This window comes from Ambystoma mexicanum, chromosome 4q (genome assembly GCF_040938575.1).
Source record: "Ambystoma mexicanum isolate Mex_15411 chromosome 4q, UKY_AmexF1_1, whole genome shotgun sequence".
Classification (NCBI taxonomy): Eukaryota; Metazoa; Chordata; class Amphibia; order Caudata; family Ambystomatidae; genus Ambystoma; species Ambystoma mexicanum.
Window position 1 is genome coordinate 1059370816 of NC_090928.1, and position 24955 is coordinate 1059395770.

At 45.0% G+C, this 24955-nt stretch overlaps 1 protein-coding gene across 4 annotated transcripts in view; it reads right to left on the bottom strand.

Moving 5' to 3' along the window:
• TAF1A (TATA-box binding protein associated factor, RNA polymerase I subunit A) overlaps positions 1-24955 on the bottom strand; it is a 524191-nt gene that overhangs the window by 349664 nt on the left and 149572 nt on the right. The gene's annotated exons all lie outside the window — the stretch shown is intronic.

Consider the following 24955-nt stretch of genomic DNA (forward strand, 5'->3'; position numbering starts at 1 on the left):
ACATAAAATATTTAATTCCGAATCATTGACGTCCATAGTTGGAAGTTGCAGAGCATTATGGCACATTGTTGGGGTGTTTCAATAATTCCTACACTTGTGAAGTTAAGGTTGAAGCTCTGCCGTAAAGATCAATTTGTAAGCATAGAAATCGGCAGCTCAAAGTATACAGATTGAGAAGTTTTTAGAAACTTCAAAAGCCTGCCTAGGGTGAAGTATCCAACAAAGCTCCTTGATGCTCAAATTGAGAGGAACCCAATCCTACTCCATGTGCATATCATGGTGTTGCTTTTCATCTGGATTTAACTGCACTCATCAACTGGGAATAAAAAAAAAACAGACATGTGAAAATCTGGTGGATCCTTAAATGCATTCCTGGCCAGGAGTTACAAAGCTGGCTTGTGCCAGTCAAAAGAGGAGCATGACAGAGACGCTGCAAGTAAGAGGTGCCAGTTCACAGATGAAAAGGATTTGCCAGGGATCAGAGGAGCCGGAGGCACTAGGGCCCAAAGGAGGAATCAGTGTCCAGAGAAAGAGGAGCGATGGTGAATGCTTCAGGCCTGCCAGGTCCTATTAAGGCAGTGGAGGGTCCACACTGAGAGACCACTTGGATTAGAAGAAATTTAACATCCCACAGAGGAGGCGCAAGGGCCTCCTGAACAAAGGCTAAGGTTCAGGACAGGCAATGTCCAGGTCGCAAGAGGTTAAAGGGCCCTCACTGAGATATGGGAAAATGTGCATGAAAGTGGTCCTGGGACCTGTGCAACAGTTGAAAGAGGGCAGAACAGTAGACACTAGTGCAAGGGAAAGAAAATGATCTGAGTCTAAAGGGGAGGTTTTACACAACAAAAACACTGTTGCTTCGAGATGACTAATTGTAAAGATCAATTCAGCTATCTTATTCTATTGGCCCTTGAGTTATTTTATTTGGGTTTTGGAAATGTTACCATGGGCATTTTACCGCAGGCCACTTTGTTGCATGGTAAGGTGAGTGGTGGGGGAAGCCTGGGTGCTATAATGATATATGATATGGCATTTGTAACGCGCCTATATAACGACTCTGGGGTTGCAGTGGTGCAGAAAAAAGGTACAAAGTTGCCCTCCTGGGCATGGGCCTAGAAAGGGTAAGTCATCCACCAAACAGGTGAATTTATTAATTTCATTTGTAAAGCGCACATACAACCCGAAGGCATTCAGGCACTGTTTCGGGTACAAAGTTCTAGTCAAGCTAATAGGTTACATACAACGTTGCATACAAGTACAATGTGACAAAGGGTGACTAAGCGGCAGTTATCACAGAAAACAAACAGTCAGACATAGGTGTAAGAACTAGCAATTGGTAACACAAAGAGTCAAACATAGGCATAAGAACCGGCAAATGTCAGGTGGCAATTAATATCCCGAGAAGGCAGATGTGCGGTGGGTCAGATAGTTACTAGTAAGATTTATGTAAAGAACTGAGTTTAGGACTTTTCTGCCCTCAGGGGGGCTAGGGGGTGTTATTCCAGAGCTTGGCCACAAGGTTTGGGAAACTGGATCCTCTGGCTTTGCATCTTTTCACTTTGGGAATAATTATACTGTGTATGGGGTCCTAGTGGATCTGGAAGAATGGGCACTTATTTTGGACCGGTAAGGTGGTGCTGTGTTGGAAAGACAATTGTGGGTAATGGGTGGTGTCTTGAAAATGATCCGGTCCTGGATGGGGAGCCCGTGTGCACCTCTTCTGGCTCTTGAGATGTGCTCTATTTTTGGGGTGTTCAGGGCTGCTCTCAGAGCTTTATTCTGGATTACTTGCAGTTTGTGCATGTTTCTGGAAGAGGTGCCATTGAATAGGACGTTGCAGTAATCAATCTGTGAGCCAATGATTGCCTATGCAATGGTTAGGCAGTTGTTTTTGGAGAGGAATGGTCTCGCTGCATTAAATACCTTGGCCGCATAGGCTGCTGATGAGGCAATGGCACTAACTTGCTTGGTTATGGTAAGTGAAGCATCTAAATAGACCCCTAGAGTCTTTACAGTGTTAGAGACAGGGATCGAGCAGTTGTCGATTGTGAAGGCAGAGTATTGAGTGCTGAGGGACTTTAGGGCGCTTGGCAGGCCAACAATCAAGATTTCTGTCTTGTCTCTGTTAAGACAGAGGTGATTGGCTGCCATCCAGGTCTGAATTGTGGAATAGATTGTGTTAAGGGTGTTAGAGTCTTCTGTGTTATTGCCTGAGAGGGGATCAAGATTTGTGCGTCATCGGCATAGTTAGTGTAAGTTATGCCGAGTGAATCTAGAATGTGGAAGAGGGGCCTGGTGAAGATATTGTACAGCGTAGGGGCAATGCAGGATCCTTGTGGCACACCACAGGTAATTGGAGAAGGAGAGGCAATGGCCGTCTCTGAGAATACTCATCACTCTTCCATTCAGGATGGATGCAATGCAGGCAGTGGCTGAGGGTGCGAAGTGAGCCTGAGTGGTGAGTGGTGGCAGAGGATCTGGTGATGTACCAGGTTGAAAGCTGCAGTAGTGCCGACTTGCCTTTTCCCTGCTGATTTCATCTAACAGATTTTTTAGATAAAATAGGGCAGATTCTGTGTCGTGAAAGAGGTATTTATGATGGCTGTGATTATGGGGCCGAGTATGTCGGCACAGTCTTTGACGAAGGGCGCAGGGCAAATGTCACCTTTACATTTTGAGGGGTTCAGGCTGTTAATCACTTTGGTGACATTAGTTTCAGGGAGGTCCCTGAAGGAGAACTGTGATTGGGGGAGGTAAAGGTATGGTGTGTGCAGTTGTTGTTAGAGGTCATGGGTGCTATGTTGAAGGTCGCTTGTTGAGCGAGGATCTTCCTATTCAAGGTGTTCATTTTGCCAAGGAGTGCCTCTTGGATGCTCGAGCACCAAGTCTTGTCTTTAATGATGGCTGTGGGTGTAGCAGCAGGGAATTCGAGTTCTCTGTAGATGGTAAATATTTCTTTTGCATCTGACTTAGTGTTGCTGAATCTACTGTTGAAGGAGTGGGACTTAGATTATGGCTGATTTATACAGTTTAGAGGCATTGGTGAAGTCCTGTTTAGCAATGATGGTGGGATCTTTTAGCCAGGTTAATTGGGCTTGTCTTTTCAGGGTGCGTAGCTCAAGAAGGTCAGGGATGAACCATGAGTTGGAATGTCTGACCATCGTAGCTTTGTGTGGTATTAGGGGGGCTAGGGTGTTCACTGCCTTAGAGAGGACTGCAGTGTAGGTATTGACTACTGTTGTATGGTTTGAATTGAAGGGAGCCTGAAGGCAGCGAGTGTTGATCAGGGGTAGGATGTGGTCTCTGATGAGCTTCCGATAGCTCCTTGAGACAGCAGGAGAAAGTGGGTTGGGACGAGGTGAAAGCTTGTTTGGCTGTGTGATGGAGAAGTGGATAATATGGTGGTCCGACCAAGGACAGGGTGTGTACGCGCTAGCGGCAATTTGGCAATTGTGATCTGCAATCCAGTCCAATAAGCAGCCTTTGTTGTCTGTGGGGTTAGTGACGCACTGGGTGAAGCCAAGTGTATTAAGTGCGTCAGACAATGATATGGAGGGTAGGTCATTCGGGTCATGTAGGCCCAGGTTGAGTTCACCTAGTAAGATTATTTTTGAGGATGCTTTGAGCTTATCCTGGAGGATATGGAGTAAAGATTGCCCAAAATCTGAAGAGGGGGCAGGAGGGCGTTAGCTAAGGTGAATGGTGATATCCCAGGTAGGGGAAGGTGAGAATTTGAGAGAGCGAAGGTCCGTATTCCCATCAATGGAAGTGCACATTTGTCTAAGGGGGGATGGAATCTCATAATCATTGCGACCCTGCCTTCCCTTGGATGTGGGTCGGTCGTTCCGTAGGATAGTATATCCAGTGGGTAAGGCTAGTGCAGGGCCAGAGGCTTCATGAATCCAGCTCTCAGTGATGGCTAGTGTGTCGAGGTTGTATTTCATGATCAGATCGTGAATATCGATTGAGTGGGTAGGAATGGAGCGAGCGTTGATCATGGTGCATGTCAAGAGTGGCTGTGGATCAGAAGGCTGCGTGACAGAGCCTTGAAAATGGGTTTGGGCTTGAGTTTGAAAGGCAAGGTAGAGAGGTGGTGGAGGTGTCCGCAGTAGCGGTGGTGTTTTGTTGGAGGAATTGTGGCTGGCCTTCTGTTTGCCAAGAGCTGAGCGGTTGTGAGTTGTGGATGATTGCGAATGGGCGTAGATATAAGAAAGGGTACAGACCCCATAACAAGTGCAATCATTGTATTGCCCCTGAGCCACCATGACAACAAATCTGAGAGGCCCAGGTAGAGGAGCACCATCTGAAACTAATGAAGGAGACTGGGCAGGACTCAGGAAGGGGAGGTGCAGGGGAGGTTGAGGAAGAAGGGAACAGTGAGAAGACCCCTTATCCTTTCAGTTATAAAGTTGGGGAACACGGTGGTGTTCATTCTGAATGAGCCTATAAATCCACCCAAGCAGACAGCCTCTGTGTTTTTGATCAAGGCTTCTTGTGAAGGGCCAGAAATGTGAGGCGGATAACTTTGTGAAGGGGAGGTCTTTCAAAAGATGCCATCTTATTAACTCAAAAGATTAGATAAATGCCTCACTATCCCTACTCTGACAAGGATTTCCCTGCCTAAAATAAACTATGGAAAACACTAACTAACGATTTCTGTTCCTCACACTTATACATACACCAACTCAACAAGGTAATATATATGGCAGTTTAAAAGCAACACATATAACAATTAAATTCACAATATGACAACTGTCTCGTCTTATAATATGCATGAATTTCCTTTCCCCAGATTCAAGCAGGAATCTGGTCAACAGTTCCAAATGAATAACGAAATCCTGCCTTGTATTCCCTCTTAGCAGTTCTAATGCAATTCTTTTCGCAAAACACAAAGTTCCAACACGCCAGGATTGTTCAACAAGGTTTCTCTCTCTTCTGCTTGTGATGTTATGCAAAACACCTTCTTCGCATAAACCAAGAACATTTCCTGAGTTCAGTGGAATTAATATGAAATGTCTTTTCTACAACCACATATATGTATACAAACAACATTAGACTGCTGCAGTAGCTTATATAACACTTTCTTCAGAAATAAAGTTTGTCAGGATGATTCATAAACACCACTTCATAGCACTTTATCAACTTCCACCTGGTTAACTTCCATGCTAGGCCTACTACTTCAATGATAACTGGTTTACTCCCATGCCAGGCCTACTACTTCAAAGCTCTATGTTTGGGTATACTCCCCTGCGCGAACAGAATAAAGTGTTACAAGTGCTTCTGTGGTTAAGATTGACTTAAAACAACTTCACAATGTCTCTTGCTTCACAATGCCACGTTTTAAGAATTTCTTCAGGGAAGACAAGATTAACATTGGTGCTCTTTATTACACTTCTGTGATTTCTAAAACCTCTGCAAGTTATGCTCCACTCCTTCGGATTATCCTTTATCACAAGGGCAGCCTTCTTTCCGCTCTTGTTTCCCCACTTCATTAACCAAATACTGACAATAATATGGTCTCACTCTCTTCTTTGGCAATGTGGGTGTATGCACTTCTTTAATTATGGACAACAAACTTTACAAACTTTTGGAGCCTTATTTGGCCCCTCTTGCCTTTGGCAATGTGTGTTAGTTTTACATTTCCTTGTTCTAACTTTCTTTTTGTTTTGGCAATGGCAGATTGTATTGAGATCTGAAATTATTGTCACCGTTGTTGCTGGTTTTCAAACAAACCTGCATGCCTAGAATCACAGTCAGTTTGTTCTACAAAATAATGCTTTCTCTGCTTTCTGTCAGTTCGGTATTCAAAATTGCCTTCTTTTGTGGTTTTCCCTCTACGTGTTTGCTTTCTGTTGTTAAAGTACCTGTTCTAAGCACGCAATCGGTTACAGAGTGCTCCAGAGTCAAAATAGCTTAGTGAACTCACTGGGTATGGCGTGCGCATCAGTTTCCCTCGATGCTCCAAGGTCCTCCGCCTCTGCTGCTCCTCGCAGCCAGGCAATCTGTTACTTCCAGTCTGCCGTGGCCCATGCCACTCGCACACACAGCTTCCTCTGCTCCAAAGGCTCTACGGTGCTTTTCAAACTTATGCTTCCTGCTGCACAGCCTCTGCAATTAAGGCTTATGCTGGTGAAGACCCTCTCAGGACCAGCCAATGCTCGACACTCGGCAGTGGTCCTGGTGTCGTCTTTCTCCTCCAGTCTCTGCTTCTTCTGCAACGTGGAGAGTTCAAAACTCCTCCACCTAAGACTGCTGCTCTGCTCCTTCCTCATTGCCTGCACCTGAGGAGGCCATTAAAGTGTCCCTCAGGTGTGGGTAATTTCCATTAACAAGCTGCACTTTGTAGTTGTGTTCCTCTTCAACGCTCTTCTTCGTCCCAGTACTTCGGGTATTATGGGAATTCTAACTATTTTGCAAAAGGCCAAATAGAAGGATGGGGTCTCGGGGAAGTTGAACAAGGGGGTTTCCCCCTTCCTCTTGACCTGCTCCCCCTCTCATGTGATCCTCCTGCAGAACACAACCTGGATCTGGATCAGAAAGCATCTGTATTTCCCTGGCCACATGAGAAGGGTCCCAGGACAAGATTTCTGGGGGAATCATCTCTGATTCATCACATTCTCCAGTGGATATTGATAATTTTCTGGTTCGCGTGGTAAGAAGGCACAATAATCCAGGTGGTTCCTGGGTTCATGTGCTTTCTACGGCCCAGAGTGGGAAATGAGTGGCAGAATGCCCAGGTTGGGTCCATGCCTGGCAACCATCATTACAAGGAGCCCCTGTGCATTCAGTCTCCTTTTTTCCAGTGTAAAATGCAGGCAGAACTTCCTTGGGATTCATGACTCTCGCCTGCATCAAATTTAGATATGGGTGGAGATGTCCATCCTCCGTCATTGATCTTTGCCATTTTATGTCTCATTCAAAATGAAGCAGATGGTGTTCAATAGATTATTCTTGAAACAAAACCAGGCACAATTTCTCTATGTATTCTTATTTAAGGCACACAAATTTAACAAGGAGTATTGAATAAATTGAGAAAGTCACCATACTTTTAGAAATTGCCTTATTAATGAAAAGAAAAACAAAACAAAAGACTTCTCCCACAGTTGTACACAGCTAATATTAGGCAGCTAAATGTATATGCAAAAGGTAAGAGAGCACAAAGATGCTAAGCGGTAGAGGAACAACTACTTTCTGGCAATGTATTCCCTACCTTTCATCCCAAGTGTCAATAAGCTGTCCCCACTGGTGTTCTGCTCGCTGAGATTTGGGTAGAGGGTACTGGGGGAGCTAATCTTGGAGCCAATGCGGTCATCCCTTGACAACTGGAGCAGGAACAAAGATAACTTCTAAAGTCTCCTAGAACTAATATTACAATCCTTCCCTTAAGGAAAAGCTCTGGGGAAGGACAGCCTAAATGCAGAAGAAATAGTCCCACATCTCTTGAAAACCATGTTTGAGACCTCCCTTCAGTTTAGCACTTTTCCCAAAACCACCCAGACAGCATCAGTGACTGCACTGTTAAAGTCTAATAAACCAGACCATGTGTATTGCTGCTTTAGACCTATTCCACCAACAACCTATCTACTTATATTAAAAGGGCAGATGTAGGTCTGTCCGATGCCGTCATGCACAGTACAGGCTGCTCGAACGCACCAAATGTTCTGCTCGAGGGAACTGTTGCCCATGGATGTACAGTGGTCCAATTCGCATAGCTCTGCCGGCCAGATTGCACAGCGAGTAGAGCGCTCGCTTTGACATCTGTGCAGAGCCTGCTGACACAGGTTTGAATCCCAGCAGGGCCAAACTCGGCCTTTCATCCTTACGAGGTCGATAAATGAGCATCACACACCATAATATGTAGCACTCAGATGCCTGAGGGTTCGTAGCACTATATAAATGCTAAATTATTATTATTTACAGTGGTCCTCCTGTTGTCACTGCTAGAGGTAGCTGTAGGCCTAGTATATGTATAGTGGGCCTACTATGTCAATGAAAACCCGCATTTTGGCACGTGTACACAGGCCTGTACACAAGTAATTAAAAAGATACAAGATAGAATATTGCAAAATGCTTGCTCCTCCTCACTCACTAGTTCAAAATCAGGCAGCGTGCAATGCAGGCTGCTCCATACGGAATAATCTATGCAGATTTTCCTTATTGATGTACAATATAAACCTGGCACTCCCTGCAGAACAGCTACCCTCAAATGGACAAGGCGTTTGATTGGTGGAATGGCCCTTCCTGCTAGAGGAGCTACGGAGGTCAGGCATGGGGAAACAATTTATCCCCTAGGACCATCTTCTTTTCACATTCCCGGGAGTAATGGTATTGCAGAATAGGAAACTTCCAGAGGGTGTTCTACCCAACAAGGTGCCCTAGCCATGCCTGTACCCTCTCCCAACTTCTTTTTGCTCAGGCCACATAACCCATTGTGTTACCTTAGGGAATATCATTCACACAGGAGAATACACACATACTCATCCACAACCTTTGTTCCCAGTATGCGATGACATGTTATCATGTGAAAAACATCCATCCTGCTCCCCTCCCCAAGTAGAGGATGGCACAGTACTAGGTCGAACCCCATCTTTACTCTTCCCCATTTACATTGAAGGTGACAACAGACATTTAGATGACGTTTGAGAGACAGTTTCTGACCCACTTTGGAAGACTAGGGAAAACTACATGAGGGGATTTGTATGCAGATGGCATGTTTCTGTCAACTGAACGTTACAATCAAGTTAAATGCTCCAACAACTGTCTTAAACATAAAGCTTCTTCACACTTCCAGGGCACAGATACCGGGCACACTGCAGGAACCCCCTTCAGTCGACCATTGCTCCATTAGTGACAAACCCTCCCAGATACACCCACATAGCATACAATCGCTGGTAGGGTAAGCCCTCATAAGGCGTGCAATAGATGGGAATTGCTACTACATGCCCAATTCTCAGGTGGAACCTGCCTTGCAGGCAGTCAACATTCATATACCTTAATTGAAGGCGCTAACCTACTCCTTTGATATACCTACAGCAATACTCCCACCATTGCTGACATGTGCATGTTAGGAAAGATCTTTCCTTTAGGCAACGTTCCCTCCATTTAAATGGACCCCCAAACTTTTGCTGTTTGTGAAGTCTGTTCTGACTTTTTCCAGTGAAGTGAAGCCTTCAGCTTTACTCCATTGCACTTTTGCTCATTGTTAGGTGGAAACTGATTAGTCCTTAAGACTGTTAGTTCTGGGAAACCGCTTTCCCCTTTTCTTGTTACATGTTATTTATTTTGGATCACTGCACAATGCATCTTAGAATCTTTTTTCTATGACCCTAGGCTAATGCACTGGATTTTTGGCTACCTGTGCTGTGCCTAAAAGGCACGCTGGTGGCAGTTTCATTTGTACTATTTTTGCAATACTTTTCTCTAGACCTACCAAGTCTGGTTAGAAACTATAGCTAATATCCCAACATGGCCGTGCCACACGGTTTTTGCTTGTTCTTTTGGCCATCTTGTTCTGTCACCTTCTTCCTGCCCTGCCAAGTCAGGAAATGCCTTTTAAGTGCACGCACTTGCAGGGGAAAGCCTTGGTTTTCACAGGTTAGTGGAGGGCCATGTGTGTGTGTTCCCAGGACCCTTCTGGTCCCAAGCCACATCCTGGTGCCTGAAAGTCTGGTGTTCATGCTTGCATTTGACCCACCATGGTCATTGACTGGACCACTGTTGGTGTGCATGAGTGGGGCAGATCTTGCCATTGGAGGGCTGACTCTGATAACTCGCCTGACTTTGGATAAGAGGAGCCAAGTATTTGTATTTATTTGTAATTTATATAGCGCTTTACGCCAAAGTGCTGTACAAAAGAGAAACACTTTACGGTAGAATAAAAATGAAAAAAAAAAGATTACTCAAAAATGATCATGGTCGTCAGCCTAATTGAGGGAGATCTTTCTTAAGAGAAGTGTGGAATAAAGAGGAAGAAGTGATAGAAGTGATAGAGCGAAGTGAAAAGGAAGAGCATGCAAATGAAGTGGAGCTGATAAAGTAAAAGAGCCAAACCATGACTGGGCACACGGGGGGCGAGGAACTGATCAAAGAAATTGAGATTGGGAATGGTGAGAACAAGAAGGACAGTAAAATGAGACAAGAGATTAAAGATAAGAAGAACAAAGTCATGAAGGTATTTGAAGACAAGACATAGAAAGTGAAATGTAAGACGAGAGTGAAAGGGACGCCAACCAAGAGAAGATAAAGAGGGAGAAATAGAATTTCAAAGAGAAAGAAGATATAGAAGACTAAAAGAAGCATTAAAGACCAATTTAAGAGGTGCAATGTGAGATACAGGAAGACCAAAAAGATTGATAGAACAATAATCTGAATATTATACCGGTGATAGCAACAGGCGCACTAAATGATAGAAATATGAGAAAAAGATACATCAGTTTCAAGGTAACGACCCACTTTGCGAGCATAGGTTGAAGTACGAAGTTGAGAAGGGGAAGTGAAATAAAGGGAGGAGGAGAAGGGGGAGGAATAGTGTTAGCAGGACAAAAAGAGGACCTCAGTTTTAGTTGCATTTAGAACAAGAACATTTTCCGACATGAAAGAATTGATAGCTAAGAGGCAAGAAGTATGATTATCATGAATAGTGGATGTAAAAGAGGAAAAGGGAGCATCATCCGCATAGCAGTGATGGGATAACCCAAAAAATGAAATGACAGCAGCAAGAGGAGAAGTATAGAGAGAGAAAAGAAAAAGGTCCCAAGACAGAACCTTGAGGAGCACCATGAAGAAGGTAAAGTAGGAAGACCCAGGCCAAGATCCCGGAAAATGTTTGATTAGATAGATGCAAGCGGAACCAAGAAAGAGCAGAACCAGAAAAGCCAAAAGATGAAAGAAGATAGTAATAGAGTATGATCCACAGTGTCAAAAGAAGCAGATAGAATGAGAAGATAATTATGTTTAGAGTAGCAAGCAGAAAGCAGAGAATCACAGACAGAAAGAAGAGCAGTTTCAGTAGAATGGAAAGGACAAAAACCAGACTGAAAGTGAGGAAGAATAGAGTTATCAGATACAAAAGTGGAGACATGTGAGTAAACAAGATACACAAGTAATTTAGAAAGCTATGGGAGAAGAGATCTAATGAAGGTTTAAGATAGGAAGAATAGAAGCATGTTAAATGAAGAAGGAAAGATCAATGTAAGAAAAGAGATATTGAAGAGAGAAGAATGATAGCAGACTAGGGAAGGATAGACTTTAGGAATAAGTGAAAAAGGAATCGGATTAGATGGGGAAGCAGTAGGATGGGCTATGTTTAGCAATATCAAAGTCATTTGAAATCTGAGAGCAAAATTAAATGATGAAGCTGCGAGAAGGGGATGAAAAAGATGTAGAAGAGGAGGAAGAAGGAATAATGGGGGTTGAATGAGTGGCCACTTGAAGAAAAATACAGAGCAAGATCAAAAGCAGTTAAAGTAGAATTAAGTGAATAATCAGGGGAGGGAAAAAAGAAAAAGGGATAAAGATTGAAACAGTAGTCTAAGATGAGTAGATTGAGCCTGTAAGAGATCAGAGTAATAGGAGAGTTTGGCTGAAAGAAGAACGTCATCGTAAAACATGCGCTAGGAAGAATATGACAAGCGATCTACGTCAGAAAAGATTTTACGCCAATGTTTCTCAAGGCAGAGAAGGGCTTGCCGCATAGCGCCGAAGAGGGGAGTAAGCCAAGGCTGGGGCGGTTTACGAGAAGAATAGAATGATGTAGTGGGATAAAGAGAATCCAACGGATTAGAAAGAGAAGGCAAAAGAATTGAGGCAGCCCCATCAACGGAGAGAGCAGCAAATGAAGAGTGAGAAGGAGAGTAGAAATGCAGGATGAGAATCAAAAAGTGTTAAAGACATGTAGATCTCGGAGATAAGCCGAAGTTTCAGAAAATGAACTAGGTAATTGAGAAGGAAGAATAGAAAAGAAGAGAAGATGTTTGTTAAAGGAGTAAACTGGGTGAACAGAAACAGAAGATGTAGATAGTGGTGAGGAAAAGAGGAGATCTAAGCATGACCAGACACATGAGATGAAGAATTTCAAAAAGAAGAGAGATCCTGCATTACTGAAGAGGAGTGAACAGATCATGGACCCATCCGAAGAAGGCCTTGCAACCAACTTTTGCTGCTGTCCTGGAAGAGCCCTGTCTGGCAAGAGATCTTTAGAAGTCCTTCGTTGGACCCTGAGAGTGGAGGAAACATCAATTCCAGACATCTGCATGGTGTCCTGTGAACGAGAGCCTTCGGAAGTGCCCGCTGAGCCAATCTGTGGCTGACGAGTTCGAGGTTTGGGCATCCGCGCTGCAGACGTCGCTGCTTAGCGTTATGACTCAGAACTTTGAGGATCCACAGATGGTGCACCTGGAGTCATCCCTTCCAAACGTGATGGTTCCAGCATCGAGTTGACCCGGGATAGGAGGCAAAGTCCTACACAACAGTTGTGTCACCCTGCGTCATCTTGCATCAGTGGCCATTGTCTAAAATAGCGTTCCTGCATCCAGTCCTGTGCTGAGAGGGGCCCTGCTTTCAGTTTTTCTGCATTCTCCATCCTGAAGAAATTGCACTAGCATTTGTCACCGACTGGAGAGGTGTTTGAACCTGCAACCCGTGGGCATCAAGGACCGAAGCAGACAGCGGGAAACACAACCTTGGACCATCTTCTGGTGACTTGGCAAGTCCTAAGAAGAATCTGATTTTGGGCGGTGAGTGACAGTGGTCCTTACCTGACACCTGACTCCCCCTTTTAAAAGTTTGGTAACTTTCAGAAGGTTTTATAACAGTTTGGCTTTGCCATTGCTTGCTGAAGTATTCTGAAAGTCGAGAACAGTTTTGGTACCTGCAACAGAGTGTCCTCTAACTCTTGGAACGATACCCAAGTCCCCAGGACCCCTACCCTCGTTTTTTCCCGCTTCACAAACTTCCCGAGAACTTTTCTGAACTTTTGGGCATAAGGCCCCATTCAATATAGGGCTAGACTTCTGGAGATAGGGCTTTATGTTTCTTGGGACCCGACAGTGTTATATGACTTACTTACCTTGCCTTTTAGGTGTTGGGTAGTATTTCTGGTATTATTGCACTGTCTAAGTGGCTGTTTGTATGCGTTTTATAATAGTTTGTGTGACAGTAACTACATGCTGACAGTAATTTTTTATTGTGTGTTTGGCCATGTGTCATGATGCCTACCCCCGGGCATCAGGACCAAGGCCCTCAGCTCCGGGAGCAGGCATCCAGACATTTGTTTAAACCTCAGCAGCCCCGGCTAGGGGCTGTCTGGGTTCAGTCCTGGCGCCTTAGGCGCCAGGCTCATAGACTTTACTTACCTGATGCAGACCATGCTGCAAAAGAGTCCAAGCCTACATGAGGCCTGGATGGGACTATTTTGTTACAGGGACTATTTTTTACGTGGGCGTGGCTCTAGGGAACTTCTTACCTGGAACTACTTTGGAGGCTATTTAAACCACACCCGAACAGCAGCACATGCTTTGCGTTATTCTGCATCCAGCAGCGTGACGCTCACTGTGCCTGCTGCCAGCATCCAGTCTTCTGCCACGGCCGCCTCTAATCCGGAGCTCCTAGAATAAAGAAGAAGAAAAGGACAAGGTTATAAAACTAACTTATTTCAAATTCCTCACCTAATTCCGGAACCATTTCATCTCCGGACCAGGAAAGTACATCAGCCCTGCACGCGTCGCTTCGCCAGCTCCAGCACGGCCCATACTCACCAGTTCTCACAGCATCTTTCGATCCGGCACTGTCTCCATCATTTCTTCGCCGTAATCCGGCACCTAGGGGACACAAGAAAAAACAAGGTGAGCCAAAGGAATCAACAAATACAACCTCTTACCACCATAGACTTACCTGATTTACCACCGGCGGTATTATTCCATAACTCTCCACATTTTCATATGCCACATCTGTAAAGAGGGAGAAAAATAACACGTTAACGCATGCAATAGTTAATGTCAGCAGCAGCTACGAGGCCTTCTTCTCACGAACTCAGTTGCAACTTAAGGAAGGAAGGGGATAAGAGTGAGCATCGGGCACATTGAACTCTTTGAACTTGATACTTACCAATCCCGCCAGGGACTCCAGAGTCAATACTTACCGGAACTCTCCCAACGCCTTCAAACCAGTGAAGTAACTGGTATCTACGCGCCCCTGCAAGACACGCAGGATGGAGAGCTCATCTTTTACGAACATAAGGTGAGGTTACTAAGGGGATATCGGAGGTGATTAGTGGGGGAGAGCGAGAACAGTTGGGAGGTCATCACTAAAACCCACAGGTGGTTAATCCCTGTCTCCACTTACAGGAAAATATTTCTTCGGGTCCAGCAGACAAGATTAGGTGGGCCAGTCCAGACAGTCATCTCTGCACTACGCATCACGTTGAAGGAGACCGCAGCTGTCCGGATCCGATCGACACCCCTGTGGGGTCCAGGTAAGCATAACACCATGTAATAAATGTTATTTTCTCAAGGAGGACCTTTGGAGTCATTGTAGACCCCTTATCAAGCTTACCCTTCCTCAGACTTATGGGCTCAATATATGTTTGCCGGTCTGGAAAAAAGTGCTGGTAATAACAGCTACTGGCACTTTACCGGACAAGCAAACTACAATTTGCTTATGTGGGTTACCTGACTTCCCTCCAGCAAAGAGCTGGAGGTAAATTAGGCCCCCACTGGCAAAACACAGCCCGTATTTCCGCTCCATGGAGGCATATGGGGCTCTATGGAATGAGGAATTATCCGTATTCCTGCCACCTGTAATATCCCGGTAAAACTGGGATATCAAGCGGCGGAATTGGTAATACGCTGGTTGGTATCCCGACGGATTTACCGCCTGGATACCAGCAAACCGATAATGAGCCTTGTGCTCTTCTGCTACTACTGCCAGCCTTCCAGCTCCTGCTCCAGCTTCTTCTTTCTTTCCCCTCCTGCTGCAGCCTTTTATGCCTCTCAGGTGGGGCAACTGAGTTCCGGTTCAGGCCCTTACTGTTAATTGCCTCACCCTGGCAAAGGCTGTTAGGGTTACTTGCCTGTCCTCCACTTCTACATGCCTCTTTAGCCCTCTTCTTCATCTCAGTCCCTATAGGATTCTGGGACGTGTAGTTCACTTTAGAAAAACAAGGTTTTTCCATTCCTAGTATAGTGTTAAGGGTAGCTTTCATTCTCAGTCATTTTAACATAGGGGTTATAGGCTTTACCGTTATTAGAGAAAGAAGGTGTAGAGAAGGCAACAATTCTGCCATTCCTTGTAGTGTATTGTGGAGGGCATTTGTTTTTAGGGATACAAAAGATTTGTTATTTTGGCATAAGATACTGTGGAGTTACAACCGTAGGATTTACCATCTAAATTTTACCAGGAGGTTGAGGGATATCAAAATGACAATAAGCCATAGCCTCTTCTGGCATAGTAGTAAGAGTATCCCTTTCAGAGAGAAAATACTGTCTCTCATCCCAACGAATCTGCTCACTATCCTGGGCCCGGTCCCAGGTGATCCGCCTGAAGTACTGCACCCCCAGGATTGGGATCAGGAAGCATCTGCCCTCCCCTGGCCACCTGGGAGGAGATTTTAGGCAGGATTTTAGTGAGGCATCCGCAGGATTCTTCACTATGCGCATCACACCACTCCACAACAGACTATTTAAGTGACAGACATGGCACGAGCACTATAACCCTGCAATACTTGACATGAAATCTTCCAACGGTAAGGGGGAATACAGTAATAAGCCGACGATGGTCCGTACCCCACACACCAATTCAAGTGTCACAGCTGACTGACACTCTGGCCAGGCCGCCCTCTCCTGCATGCAGGAATGGGAGTTGGTCGATCCGGCGCACAGAGGGTGGAGCTAAACCACACACCATCAGTAGCAAACGCAGTCACTACGATGCACGGCCAGTCCAGTCGCCCAGTCTCATCCATGCCCATAAAGGCACCTGTGTTCTTTCTGCCACCGGGAGTTACATCAGGAGCAACACAGCACCCAAAGATAATGACTGTGCGATGCGCCGGTGTCATTGAATCAGTCTTCAACCAATTTGCCCTGTATCAAATAGGGAAGCGAAAGCAAAAATAACCTCTCCCCACACAGAGCCAGACAACCCTCAGAGCTTATCTGTACCGTTCCAGGAGAGTCCACCTCCAGGGATCAGTACCACATGGCGCACAGAATTGGAGTCCTAACCCAAGCTGCAAGAATGTTCTTGTGACTATGAAGGAGTCCAGGGAGGCTGGGAACTTCTGCGTAGCGCATCACAGGGCACCAGGCCTCTACAGTAACGTTATGACGCATCAACCCAGTGTTCAAGTAGAAGAAAGGACCCACATGAACGCCTTGCATACATCATAAGGCAGCACGCGAGACAACACAACCATTGTAGGGTAAAATGTAACATAAAACACCATTTAAAACAAAACTACTTCCCCTCCCAGATATCCAATATAATGTAAAAAATAAAATAAAATTAAAAAAAAAAAAGAAACAAAAGCCTAAAACAATAAACAACAGAATCAATGTCCGGGTTTCCTTGAGTGGGACACCTCCAGCATCCCTGAACGCACATTGGCTAAAATGTCATGTGCTTTAAGGTGATCAGTAAAAGAATGAGTGGAACCATCCACAATGACTTTAAATATAGTAGGATAAACCATGTGATAGGAAAGGTGCTTTTCCCTCACCACTCGGAGTTCATGAACAATTTCCTCTGGCTCACAATCTCCTTACAGTAATCATTAAAGAACATGATTTTACACTTTTCACCCCATCACAGCTCCCCCAGCTCTCTGATCTTTCTCATCAAAAACTCCTTCCCTGGGAATCTCAGGAGCTTCACCAAAAAGGAGCAGGGGGCTGGCCAAGTGCAGGCTTTGGGACCAAAGTGCGATGAACCCTTTCAATCTCAAGAAGTTAACCTGGGGGAAGGTCCACCACCGGCCTTGGTAAGGTTTTTTGCAGAAAGCCAATGAGGTGTCCCTTCTCTACACCCTCCGTAAAGCCAGTGATCCTAATATTGGAGTGCCTGGAGTAGTCCTCTTGCTCAGAGAGTCTCTTGTGAGCAGCATCCAACATTATTGTCCAGTGTGAAACTTACAGTGTTCTACCCAAACAGTGGAGCATTAAAGAAAATAACTTCATGAATTTGCCAAATAAATTAGGAAATCATTCAGGATTGTTTCTATCGCTTTCAATAGATCACACATTAAAGCATTTTAACCATCCCATTCATTATCCAGGACATAGAGGTGTGTTTCCATTAGCATGTTGGGTGCCAATAGTGCACACTAGAAGTAGTGCACACTAGATGTAGTGCAAAAAGAGAAGCCAATATTCCTACTAATGCATCTGCAGGAAGAGGAGAGGCCCATTCTTACCAATCGTATCTAGGCAAGTACCCCAGACTTCTGGAACAACAGCTGTGTGCATCGATGGAGCACAATTTGCCCCAAGCCTCTGTGCCCACATGGGCAGACTGTAGATGTTCAAAACTTCTTTTCGTCTTCTTTGAAGTGTGCTACATAAACCTTGGTTCAAGTGTACATGCGCAAGAGTCTTGGGCATGAGCATGTGCACTTGCAGCGTCCTATTCGGCAAGCACTTTGCTGACTTGCCCAATTGGATGCATTGCTAGACAAATGTGCGTGTTACTGAGCACTGGGTACAGCAAAGCTGTCCCAATGAACACAAGAGTTGGTGAGAAGGTACAACTAAAAAATGTAATACTAATGGAAAGGCATCTCTTGTGATTAAATCCGGTTCTTCACTCGGCTTCCCCTCGTTGGATGCAAGGCCATCAGCCATTGTGGGCCTTGTTAACATCAAATACTGGGAAATACATTTGTAATCAACCTTCATTTATGGCCAAATAGCATCTCAGATCCAGCGAGGGGTGTACTGGTTGTGGAACATTTACCCAAATTAACCTTGACATAACACTACAGCTTACATTTCAAAATCATGGAGATCACATTATATGTGAATAAGCCCATTACTGATCCACCACATAGCACTGAATCCAGTGATCAGAGTGTGCATTCTGCATTTAAGCATGATCAAAGTTAAATTAATGCAGGCACAGCCCCGAGTATGTAATGGGGTTGGGGGGGGGGGGTGGAAGTTATCCATTAAGAGTTGTGTACGATTGGTTATTTGAAATGAGAGCGGTGCAAAGGCCTGCATGATGTGGTGGGGAACAACAATTATTGAAAGAAATGGTGATCGTTTACGATGCACTTTACCTACTTTCTTTCGGTCTAGAAAGTACTTTTGTAAAGCAGTGTTGGTCGGTAGAGTGGGGGTGAGGCAGGGCCTAGTGTAGGGTGTGTATTGAGGGAGTAAGAGTAGGGAGGAACAAAAAGGGGGCGCATTATGGAATGTGAGAATGGGTGGGGGCATCCTCACACATGAGTGTGTCCTCACACCTACTCCCCTTGGATCCCCTTCTCCGGTGGCCAGGAAAAGGCCATTGCTTTTGGATCCTGACCCTGGGTGTGGAGATGTGAGGGAGGTTCACCTGGGTGGAGGTTCCTTGGGGATTGGCGGGAGGATATTCCTAGGCAAAACATAGTATCCCCTTTTTCAAATGAGAATCAACAGATGAAGAAGAGGCGACTAAGATTATTACACACTAACCAACCATTTCACCATTCTAGTATTGAGACGAGGAAGAGGCCTACAGACTGATGTAAGGGGTCAGGCATGTCCAGAATACTTCCCTAGTTGTAGTCAGGCAACTGAGCCTAAAGACTCACACCTGCAACCTGTTAAACGGTTGCAGGTGTATAAAAGGTGGAGTCAAAGACCAGCAAGGGGGCCTGCAGACAGAGAAATCCTGGGGAGTACGAGCCGGCCAAAGGTGGTCCTGTTGGGGAAAACAGGACGCTGGTGAGAACTGAAGAAACTGTGGTGCTAGGGCCAGGGAAGGGCAGTGCGAGGGCCACAGTATTGGAAGCCTCTCTGCTCGATGCCTGCATCAGGAGCTGCAGGTCGAAGAAGAGATCCAGACGTTGCAAGTCAGCGTCCGCATGATGCGAGCAGATCTGCCTGCGACTTACTGGGGGGGGAGGGAGGAGAAAAGAGAAAGAGAGAGAGAAAGAGAGAGAGAGCAAGAGAGAGAGAAAGAGAGAGAGAGCAAGAGAGAGCAAGAGAGAGAGAAAGAGAGAGAGAGCAAGAGAGAGAAAGAGAGAGAGAGACTAACTGCGCGTGGGGCTCACCATGCGCCGCAGAAGTGTAAGTACAGCAGAGCAGGAGGTGACAGCCACCCGGAGGGGACGCTGGAGACCGGTGAGTGAGGAAAGGGGATCACTTGAGCCGCGGCGCTCCTGGGGCTGTTACGTGCCAAAATGGAATGCCTAACGAATGAATGAGAATTAAGGTGCAAGATACAGTGAACCAAAGTAAATGGTTTTTGACGATTACTGCAAAGTGTGAGCAAACAAGAACTGGAAACTATTGAATACTGAATGGAGTGAGCTTTTGGTAAACATATGAAAGAGCTTTTAAGGCGCCAATGTGCAAAGGATAAGTTGGTGTGAAAAGCAAATATCATATATTGCAAGTTAAGAGCAAATCTGATGAAATGCAATATAAAGCAAGAATGGAACATTGCTAAAGAATGTGAAAGCAAGGTGATGAGGGGAAAAGATCACCACAAAGTGAACCGTATACCTGAACTCATAGTGGCAAATTCCACAGACTGTCCAAGAGTGAAACACGTTGTGGCAAAGCCAAAAGACTGGCAAAGAGCGAGCCAAGTGAGTGTGAACCAGAACATGCAGCTACAGATGAACTTGTGTGGGCAAGCAAGCCTAGGGTGACCAGTTGCGTGACCTGTAATGTGTGGACCGTGTGGTCTGAAAACTGCACCTAGACTAGGTATACCCTCTCTGTGAAAGCGAAAGAAAAATACAGAAGAGGAATTACAAGTGCCTTATAGAGATTTCAGAAGTGAAGCAGAAGGAAGCAATCTGAATGAACTATCAATAACTAGTATAAAGCTGATCTGGAACTGGTTTTGAATATTGAGAGACCGACCTTAAATACAAGTTGGCAAGCGGAGCAAGCTGGTGTCTTGGGGAAGGAGTATCCCGAGACTCATTTTGAACTGTGTTTCTTGGGGAAAGGAACCCTGAAATCTCGTTTTGGAACTGTGTGGTCCTCTTGGGGAAGGTAACCCAGAGAAGCCTTACGCGACTTGGTGGAACTGTCTTGAACTTGGGGAAGGGGAGCTGGAAAGTAAGCCTCGAGCTGGGAGAAGCTCAGAACCTTCTTTGGAACACTATTTCTTTGGTTGCCAACATCCTACACATTGTTTAGCTTTAGTTGTGAGGGCAAGTATAGGTTTTGAACAGACAGACTTTTAAGTTGAACTTACTGACACAGACTATCCTTAGTTTCTTTAGGTAGGGAAATACCACCTTAGCATAGGGCAAGTTAGGCCTTCAACCATCCTGAGATTTAAGTTAATAAACCATGTTTTATTTGACCTTTGAATCTGTTGTCTGCGTCTGGAGGTTGTCCTTCCATGAAGCAACTTGCTCACAAGCATAAAAAAGAGAATCTATCTCCTCATTTTAAATTCAGTTTTCTTATTATTTTTATAGAATTATTCTTTTAAGATTCCGTTGGAAACTGATGTGGACGAAGAAAGTGCTTTTGAGGAGAGGTACCTCAGCTGCTGCAACGTGTAGATTCTGCAAGAACAAGGACATAGTGGAAACTATTACACATTAGGTTTCGCATTGAATGTACATTAAACGCAACACCAAACGTTGGCTTCATGACCTGGACACATTGACAGCTTAACATCTTAGAGCTTAGCTTTACTGCCTACCCACTGTACATATTGTAAATAATATAACTATCTGTCTCACCTTCGGCCCACCGCCTTAATTGCAACATGTATGCTTGTACCTGTAATACCAATGTATGTATTTATTTGTAACCGCAACTATTGTAACTGTTGCCTACTGCTTGCTAATGTAACTGTACTCTTATGTAACATGATCAAAAGACGTATGTGCCCGTATGCCCCTGGGCCTGGTTGCGCTTTATAAATAAACCAAATACAAATACATAGAATGGCCTATTGGAGAACTTATTTTTGACAATTAATTGGAATTATGATGAAAATGAGTGGAGACGATGCTGATTTCACAGTGGTTTCTTTAACACATATATTTCAACTAATGGAATACAAGTTCAGTTCTGCAAAATAGGTTCATTCAGCTGGTTTGCTTTCAGGGTTGTCTTCTCCACTTTCAACCATGTTCCTTTTACCTTTCACCAGGGCCCCCTGGTCGTAGCGCAGCTGTCAGGTTGAGCAATGAGGTGCCATTAACTTTAAGGATACCTTCTTTTCCTTGTAGTGGGGTCTCTCCGGCCAACCTGGATCACTCTCCTGCCTGGAGGCCACCCCAATGCTTTTCATGCACCCTTTTCCTTGATAGGTCTCTTTTCCAAAGACTTGGGGGACTTTTCTACCACTTTGTTTCTCATGCGCAGCCCCTCTTCTTGAGGATTTCTCTTTTGCTCACACTTCCGACATTCACACAGCTCCCCTGCTCGCAGAAGCTTCTGTCCTTCATACATGACAACGTGTAAGCGTACACACGACCACTCTTTGACTATGTTTCACTGTATTGATCTATTCATGGTTTGTCAGTTTTACCCTACGCATCTCCCGTCTTACGCGCTTAGGCTGCTTCGTTGTATCTCATTCAGTTCACAAGCACACACCAGTCCTCCTCTGCGATTGACTCACTGTTTGTGCTTTTTCCTGGTTTAAGGCCAATGTCTTTGCCGTCTGAGGTCAGGGTTTCACCACTTGCTCCTCAGACACTCCTAAACTCCAGTCCTGGCCCAGGGGAACAAGCATATCACTGCAAATTTCAAGGGGAATAAGCGCGGCTCCCCGCCATGGGCCCTCTTATTCTCTTGGAGATACGGTACTCTAGCCACGCTGGCCCCGAACGCTTCTTTGTCCAGACCTTCAGTGTCTCAGCGTTCCAACTTCCATCTGGTCCTGGGCAGCCACAGCTCCTCAGCTCTCCTCCCAACTTGCTCTCCTTGTAGAAACAGTGTGCTCTTTTTATACTTCCATGGGTGCTTAACAGGCTGCAGGTGGGTCTGGTTGATTTCCATTGCATGACTTTGCCTGTCCTTGTTACAGGGACATGTTCATTGAGTATGAGGATATGCTGGTGTTCTCATCTTTTTTGTCCCAGTACAATAGTGCTGTTTCATATACAAAGTCTGCATTCTTCCCAACTCCCTCTTCCTCATGACAGTACCAGAGTGATATATGGGGAAATTAAGATCGTGTGCCTTAGCAAAGCCTATAAAGGTTGAGGGGGGGGGGGGGGGGGGGGGGGGGGGGGGGGGCTTGGATAGATCAGTGTCAAGGAAGGGGGGAATACCATGTCTCAGGTCTAGGGGTGTCCTTATGATAGGAAAGTGGTATTGCTGCTTTGTTTCTCTCCCCTTTCTCAACATTAGGGTTTGAGGGGAAAGTCTGGAGGTAGGGCAGGACATGCATGACAATATCCTATGGTAGTAGAGGGACGGTAGGATAGTTCGGGACTAGAACGGTGGGTGATACCATGTCTCATCCTTGGGCATTCCCTCCCCAGTGCAGGAGCACCCTCTACTCGGGTGATTCTCCCTCGCTTGTCCACCCCCCAGGATCAAGATCCAGAAGCGATGGACCTGCCCTGGCCACCTGAATAAAGGATCCCTGGGCACTACATGTGAGAATGCCCTTATGTTTCTCACATAGGTGATTTTTAAATAGCAGTTTAGATAAACCAGGTCTCATTGACCTTGTACTTTCACATTGTTCTGTATTAATGGTTTCCGTTTGCTTGTGGTTCCCCTCTTTTCTTTTACAATAAGGGGGTATTTCCCTTTTCCCAAGGTAGTATTAGCCAACCTCTACAAATCTCTTTATTGAGATTCTCCTCTGTTTAATTCAAAATATTTTCTCTTTATAGTCCCTGCCTTTAGGCATATATATCACCCCGCCTTTCTCCCTAAGCTCTTTGCATATAGTTTTATTTTCCTCTCTTAATTTTTATGGTTTCCAGGTTTATCTCATTCCCATCTTTCAATTATCTTGCTCTCCATGTTATATTTTCGTTAACTTCACTGTCACGAGTATGAGCAGTCCCATAACTATCCTCATTCAATTCTCTTGCTTTTCAGGTTATACTTTCATTAATTTGACTGGGATGAGTATGAGTATCCCCATAATGACACCCCAGATCTCACATTTTCCCCATTACCTGGTATTTTCAGGGATAATGTCACCGGTACCTCTCTTCGCTCAGGGTTTGTTCCACTCTTCGCCTGCGTGGCTTCTCTGACGACTCCAAATTCCTGTACTCTGTATTCTCCTTCTGGAAGGACGTCCGGCTCTTCGGGTGTTGGGATGTTATGTGGCTTCAATCGTGCAGTGGTCTCATAGAGGTTCTGTGGACCGCCAGTCCACCACAAGATCTCTCTGGTCACACCACCACCATATGGTTCTCGGTGTCTCCACATTCCAGGGGACTGCACACCAGCTCCCTGCCTTTGGTATGCGAGCAGTTTTGAAACTCACTGGCTTTCTTGGTCTCACAGTCTCCTCCTCTATCAGGTACTATGTCGCCATGCGGCTTCCCTGGCGGACGTTTGTGCTTCTCCCTTTCTCCCCTTGTTGCAGCGTCTCTCCTTGCTCCATCGTCCTCGTCCCAGTTAAAATGGAGCTTTTCATTTAAATTGACATGCACAAATTCTTGTTGACAGTAACATGGTTGTTTTCGCCTCATACAAGTCTAAGCATGGTATTCCTAAGGAGGTTATTTCAGGCTATCCTTTTGGGAGTTCCTCACAGGAAGGGGAGTCCTTGACCCCACAGGGGGAGTCTCCTCCCTGGCCACACAGGAGCGGTGGAAGGGGGTGGGGGGCTCCTCCTTGCAGAGAGCAGACATATGTCCACGATTCGTAACAATAGCAACTTTAACTGTTTTTTAAAGTAGCATTTTTTTCCAATGTAATTATTATTAAAAAAAATGTCAATGTTTAAAGGAAAAATGTTCTTATCATTTTGGCCTAAGCATAAAGTGGTAATGAGGTACTGTGAAATGGAGACGAGATGTCCGGATAAAGGTCATGACCCTTTTTTGGTAACCTTTGGATGTATGTACAAGATATTATGAGTGTTTTGCTTTTTTCGTATACTTCTGCTTGTCCATAACAATACACATTAGGAGTTTGCTGCTTATTAATATGAATAAGCTTGTTCTTTACATTACACATTAGGAGATTAGAAGTGTTCTGTTTGTTACATTTTACACATGTTCTATGCTATCGCTTGCTCGTAATAGTACACAATGCAAGCGTTGTGCTTATTCATATGCTTGAGATAGTTTGAAATATTGCACATTACACATATCCACTACAAATACACATATCCACTACAAACATTCTTCTATCCAGCAATCGAAAGGCATGTGCATTTCTTTGCACAGACAGAATGTTCCATTTGTATGCATCCGTTGTATGCTCATATAGGACATTAAACATTACGAGTATTCTGCTGGGGATATCCAGAGATTGTGTTGAGGGTGAGGGATGCCAGAGTAAGGGAAATGAGGGAAAGTTACAAGGATGAGGGAAGCTGTGGTATAGAGTAACTGATGAGGAAGGAGGATGCAGTGGTACAGAGGGACTATGATAAGGATGAGGGATGCAGGACTAAAGTTGGACTTGACAAGGATGAAGGCTGTAGTGGTAATGAAGAAGGGGGTGCAGTGGTAATGAGGGAATGGGCCGAGGAAAGGAGTTGCAGTGATAAAGAGGGATGAGAGATGCAGAAGTAATAAGGGATTGTGACAAGGATGTAGGGGTTGGGGTCATTAGGAAATCTATGGGATGTGGTGGTA